At 42.8% G+C, this 6,666-nt stretch overlaps 1 non-coding gene and 1 pseudogene across 1 annotated transcript; both read left to right on the top strand.

Moving 5' to 3' along the window:
* Positions 1-3,378: 3,378 nt before the first annotated feature.
* On the top strand, positions 3,379-3,517 carry LOC114923696. The gene has a single exon (XR_003810690.1). It is a non-coding gene; the product is annotated as a small nucleolar RNA SNORA57 (small nucleolar RNA).
* A 2,983-nt stretch (positions 3,518-6,500) lies between these two features.
* LOC114923695 lies at positions 6,501-6,666 on the top strand (annotated as a pseudogene).

Below are 6,666 nucleotides of genomic sequence, written 5' to 3'. Positions count from 1 at the left end.
TTGCTGCCACACACACAAACACACAAAAATCTGCAGGAAAATGGCAGCTGGGCATAATTAATTAAACCCCTGATTTAACTGAGTTTAAACATGCTTGGAATAAACACCTACATCATCCAATATATATACACATATACATCTAAAATTATTTTAAAAATGCGAGTCCCGGGTATATTCATAATAGAAAAATTACTAAAAATGTTGATTTCCGAGACTAAAAAATTTATTAAAAACTAAGCTTTCATCAGCAGCTGCTGACGTTAATCCTGGCTTATACTTTGACAACGTCAGCAGCTGCTGACGAAACTTTAGTTTTTAATAAAGTTTTTACTCTCGGAGATCAACGTTTTTAGTAATTTTTCTATTATGAATATACCCGGGAATTACCCGAGGGCAATTCCTAACTTTTTTGTCACTACCTCGTACAAAACAGTCCGAGAAATTTGGGGAAAGTGTAAAGAAAGTGCAGATATCGTGAACCGACAGACTTGACGGAGCTTTTTGTTAATTTCCTGCACGAGTTCATTGCTGACTACAGATGGGCAGCTACTTCTAGCTAGAGACCGAGAGATTAGACAAATGAGAGAGGCAATGATAGAGATAGATAGATGGATGGATATAGATAGATGATGGAGATACTGTAGAAAATATATATGATAGAGATCTGTAGAATAGATAGATAATATTCATAGGATAGATATAGTGTAGAAAATATAGATAGATTATATAGAAATACTGTAGAAAATATATAGATATTGTAAAAAATATAGTTATAGATAATAGATAAGATAGAGGTAGAAATAGATAGATAGATAGATAGATAGATAGATAGATAGATAGATAGATAGATAGATAGATAGATAGATAGATTCATATGACAGATAGACAGACAGACAGACAGACCGAGATAATAGAAAGAGGATAGATGATTGGTAAATAAATAGGTAGATGATAGATAGATAGATAGATAGATAGATAGATAGATAGATAGATAGATAGATAGATAGATAGATAGATAGATTCAAATGACAGATAGGCAGACAGACCGAGATAGATGATAAGATAGATAGATAGATAGATAGATAGATAGATAGATAGATAGATAGATAGATAGATTCAAATGACAGATAGGCAGACAGACCGAGATAATAGAAAGATGATAGATGATTGGTAAATAAATAGGTAGGTAGGTAGATAGATAGATTCATATGACAGATAGACAGACAGACAGACCGAGATAATAGAAAGATGATAGATGATTGGTAAATAAATAGGTAGGTAGGTAGGTAGGTAGGTAGGTAGACAGAGATAGATAGATAGATAGATAGATAGATAGATAGATAGATAGATAGATAGATAGATAGATAGATAGATAGATAGATAGATAGATAGATAGATAAATAGATGGATGGAAAGACCCTGATCTAAGCTCCTTAACAAATAAGCACTTTATTTTTTTATTTTTTAAAAAATATCCTAGAATTACCGTCCGCGGCCGGTTGATCTTCCCGGAAGGAGCAACCATTCCGAAAACCACGTGGCCGATTTCTTGAGCGCAGGTTTTAATTTCCGGGTAGGCGCCGCGGATCACGTGACACAGACACGTTTTTTCCCCCTTTCTCCCCACGCGGTTTGCTTCCTCATCCTGATTGGTCCAAAGAAGCGACCAATCAGAAAGGGACGTGTGGTTAGCTCCTCCCTTACGTGCCTGTCTCCGTTTTTTATGAATTGGCCACGAGGCGCCGTCGCTTTCTTTTTCGACTTTCTCCTTTCTGCAAAAGCGAGGTAGGTTTCCTTTCTTTTTTTTTAATGCCTCCCCAAAGGGATCGAGTGGATCCCTAGTCCGTGCTTCTCTTTTGATTCAAGAGAAGAGCTTGATTTCGCTCTGCCCTGGAGAGAACTCGTTTTTTCCCCGTTTTTATTAATTAATATTCTTTCTCTGTCTCTTTCCCCCCCCCTTCCTTCCTTACTTTTCTCTTTTCTTTCTTTTCCTTCCGTCCTTTTCCTTCCTCTTTCATTCTCTTCCTTCGTTTTGCTTTCTTTTCCTTCACTTTCCCTTCCTGTCTTTTCTTTCTTTTTCTTCCATCCTTTCCCTTTCATTCTCTTCCTTTTTTCCACTTTCTTTCTTTCCCTTCCTTTTATTCTTTCTCTTCGTTTTCTTTTCCTTTCCCTCCTTTTAGTTCACTCCCTTTTTTCTTCCCTTTCCTTAATTCTTTCTCTTCCGTTTCCTTTCCCTCTCTTCTCCTTTTCGTTCATTCTCTTTCCCTTTTTTCTTTCCCTTCCTTTCCTTTCCCATTCTTTCTCTTCCTTTTATACAGATCTCGCTTCCCAGCAGGGCAAGAAACAGAAAAAGATGGAGAAGGGCGTCCTTAATGCCCCCCCGCCCGAAAAAGTCAGGAGCCACGTGGGAGAGGGGGAGAAATGCAACGCCGCGATCGGAGATCCGCCGTGAGATGGTGGGAAGCCACGTGGAGGTTGGAGGAAAGCTGAGCCGCAGATCCCCGACACCCTAGGACGGCAGTAGATCTCAAAAAGATCCCGGAGTGATGATTCTTCGCTAGCCGGTTGCGTGGGAGCTGCAAGCCAACTGGATCCTTAAAAGCTCTTTGCAGGGATGCTGCGCTATAGGAGACGAAGGTCCAGGAAGAACAACAGGTGAGGGAGGATCACTCTTATCCCGACATTTGCTCCAAGATAGGGAGGGAAGGGGATCCACTGTCCCTCTGCAGAAGATCCCCCAATAGGGATCTTCCTGCGGGAAAACTTAGGGGTGGCACTCTCTTAAATCCCACACCCACGCAGGATCCTTTTTGCTCTCTCCTAAAACGTGGTTCCTATTTCTTTTCTTTTTTATTGAAAATTTTATAAAATTTTACAATATAAATCCCCCCCTTCCCCGAACCCACCCTTCCACTCCCCCTCCCTTCCCAGAGCCAATCACAGGGTTAACAATAAAATAATCATAATCTATCTAACATTACTCAACTATTAAAATAACATATCTATAATCTCCTTGAACTCTCTTTAAGCAAATATACAATTATTAAGAACAATAATAATATCACTTTAATAATTAAAAATAATACTAAGTAAACTATTCTAACCTTTATACAACAACAATATTCTAAAATTCACTCAAAAACCAAATGATATTTTTTGGTCCCATATTTACGCTCAATCTTCTTCTCCAAACCAAAATAATGTATCTTTCTTGTGAATATTCACAGGTTCCTATTTCTTAACAAGCCTGGGGGAGCCATGCCTCCCATCCTCCACTGCCCTGGCTGTGGACGATGGGAGGCACAAGCTAAAACATTAAAAGCCCACTGGGTGGTAGAAATTGGACTGGTGTTTTCCTTCCTTCCTTAAAAATCAAAGCCTCCCTTTCTTGGCAGGATCGGATGTCCCTGTATCCGTTTCTGTAATGTGCGGAGGTAAAACATACTGACCTGTGTTATGTCTTCGGTGCCAGCGGCTTTTCCATCTGCTGGTTCTATCCTCAAGCACTGGGACACATTTGGCTAATTCCCCATGACTGCAGGTAGTCCTCGGCCACGACTGAGCCTCCGTGTCTGAATTTTGATCACGAAGATGCTGCAGCGGTTGTGTGAAAAATGGCCACGGGTCCCTTTTTCCCGTTGCCCTTGTGACTTCAAATGCTCACTAGTTGTGAGTCAAGGATTGCCTTTAATGCAAACTTTATCCAGACCTTTTGAGTTTATTCCATTTCTACACCACCCATCTCCCTTAAGGGATTCTGGGCGATTTACAGCCACATAATAAAACACTTGCAAAGCCATGAACAGAAGGACCGGTTAAAAACAGTTAAGAAAGTGAAAATTTACAAGTAAAAGAATTTAATTTGGATAATCAGCACACTAAGTTTGGGAAAACGAGTTCATGTAAGCTATTAGGTTACAAAGGGGTGAGAGATCTGGGGGGTTGCATGCATGGGTAGAAAATGTGGTGTCGCCATTATTTTGCTAATTTAATTCTCCTGATTCTTCTTTTTTTGACAAGGGTTTGGACCAGATTGAGATGTAACCAAGAAAAATGAATTCCAGCAAATAAAATGAAAAAGACACCCAGGACTGACTTCAAAAGACTGTCGGAAAAATATCTCCAGTGAATTAATTTGATGTATTTCTTTGCCAGTTCCTATATGTACTTTTCGAGTTAAAGCTGTTACCAATAATGTACATTTTTCTTTCTCTTTTTTTTAAAAAAGGTGATAAGCCATTTTTAAAAAGATCAGTAAATCTGATCTTTACTGATTTACTGATCTTTTTAAAAATGGCATCCTACAGCATTTAAATTTGGCATCTACTGATGGTTGAATATAATTTGAGAATCAAAGTTTTTCTGGTGTATAACCCTGATTCACAGTTTAAATTAAAGCCCAGTTTAATCTAGTTAAATTATAATTCCTAAATTGAGGCAGCTTCAGTTTCCTTTTATGTGGATTGTTTTCTGTTATGGGCAAATACTTCCCCCCCCCTTTTGTTTCTGTATAATAAATTGCATTTGAAAAGCTCGAGTTTCTGCTGGATAAATTACAACACATTTAAACTGCTGTTTCAGTGGCTGGGTTTTCTGGACAGCAAACATAAAAACTGTAGCGAGTAAATTAGCAGCTTGGCGCATAATGGAAGGGGTTTTTGTGTTTGCTTACACGCAAAGCACTAATTTTGGTTTATTACTTGGACAATACAGCTGCCATCTCAGGGAATAAAGCCAGCAGCTTTTAACACTCCTTGGATATTACAGTTGAGAAAAGAAAATTAATTTATTCATATCCTGCCTTTATTTTTATAAATAACTCGGGGGGGGGGGGTAAACGCATCCGATACACCTTCCTATTTTCCCCACACAATAACCTTGTGAGCTGGACTGGACTGGGAGAGAGGAATGGCTCCACATCACCCAGCCAGCTTTCACAGCTAAGATGGGACTAGAACTCGCCGTCTCCTGGTGATTAGCCCAAAGTCACCCAGCTGGCTTTCATGCCTAAGGCGGCACTAGAACTCACCACCTCCCACTTACTAGTTTGATACCTTAATACAGTGGTTCTCAACCTGTGGGTCGGGACCCCATTTGGGGTTGATCGACCATTTCACGGGGGTCGCCAAGCAAGGCTGTCAGCAATTTTTTTGTCCGCCATTTTTTTCCTTTTCCGGCGGGTGCCTTACCTCCCTTGAGCTGGGCCAGCTGGTGGTCGGCCTGCTCCGTCTCTGCCGCTTGCCAGCTACGCCTCGGCCGGCGCAGGGGGCGGAACCACGCATGTGCGGCGCTCCCGGCCAGGGAAAGTCCTCAACTTACGACCAGTTGGGTAGTCCTCGACTTACAACCGGTTTAGTCCTCGACTTACGACCGGTTGGGGTCGCGGCATTAAAAAGGTTGAGAACCACTGCCTTAATACATGGGTGTCAAACTCAATAGCATCACATCACGAATCCTGATGTTTTTTGCCTTTGTGGGGCTGGGGTGCACATGCATCCGCCCCACGGGCTGCCAGTTTAACACCCCTGCCTTAAATTATATGACCAAACTGACTCTTAATGCAGTTCAAGTAGTCCTCAACTTACAACCACATTTGAATCCAACATCTGGAACATTGGAATAGATGACAAATTAACCTGGCGTATTTCCCAGGACCTTTCCTTCTTCCTCCCTCCCTCCCTCGTTCTGTCCTTCCTTCCCTTCCTCTCCTTCCTTTCTTTTTCTTTTCTTGTCTCCTTCCCTCCCTCCCTCTTTCCTTCTTTGTCTTTGTTCCACTTCCTTTTTTCTTTGTTGTCTCTTCCCTTCCTCTTTCCTTCTTTCTTGTCTCCCTCCCTCCCTCCCTTTTTTTTCTTTCTCTTTCTTTCTTTCTTTCTTAATTTCTTTCTTTCTTTCTTTCCTCCTTCCTGCTTTCTCTTCCCTGCCCTGCTGCAAACACTCCCTCCGTAATTCAGGACCCCACTGAGCCAGAAAGGTGGCATGGATGTTTGGGCCTGAATTGCCCTTGTGGTGCTCAACTGCAGCTGCCGGGGGGGGGGGGGGGGGGGACATCTGTGCCCATCAGGCTGGGCTGGCGGGTCGTGTCTGGGAGATGCCGCAGCAGAGTTGGGTGGGAAGCAGCCCAGCCCCCCCAGCCCATCTCCGCTCTCCAGGCCCGTTGTGCAGGCGGAGAAGGGGGGGTGCCAGTGCCCCCCTCGGCCAGCTGAGGAATGACAGGGGAGGAGAGTGACAGAGAGGGTGGCTCACCCTATGCAAATGATCCACCAACGGCCGCCGGGACAGCCAGGTGGCATGATGGGAAACACTCAGTGGGGAGAGAACCCCCCATTTTCACCCCCAAATCGGCCCACAGGAAATGCCGTTGCAGTCCAGCCCAGGCATAGAGCCGGGTAGAATCGATCCACTGATCTGAAACTAGGATCTCTTTGCAACCCGGTCGTGCTCCCCGTAAACTGGAGGATCCCCCGCATGGGAGTCTCGGGCCCCGTCCGCCTGTCTCAGGTATCGCTTCTCGGCCTTTTGGCTAAGATCAAGTGTAGTATCTGTTCTTATCAGTTTAATATCTGATATGTCCTCTATTTGAGGACTACATATTAAATGGATTTTTGGAACTGGGAGATGGAATAGGGGCTTGCTCCGTCCACTCCAAGCATCGGCCTGGTATTGCAG

This window comes from Protobothrops mucrosquamatus, unplaced genomic scaffold (assembly GCF_001527695.2).
Source record: "Protobothrops mucrosquamatus isolate PMUCROS unplaced genomic scaffold, P.Mucros_1.0 scaffold7253, whole genome shotgun sequence".
Classification (NCBI taxonomy): domain Eukaryota; kingdom Metazoa; phylum Chordata; class Lepidosauria; order Squamata; family Viperidae; genus Protobothrops; species Protobothrops mucrosquamatus.
This window is presented reverse-complemented; position numbering and strand designations above follow the sequence as displayed.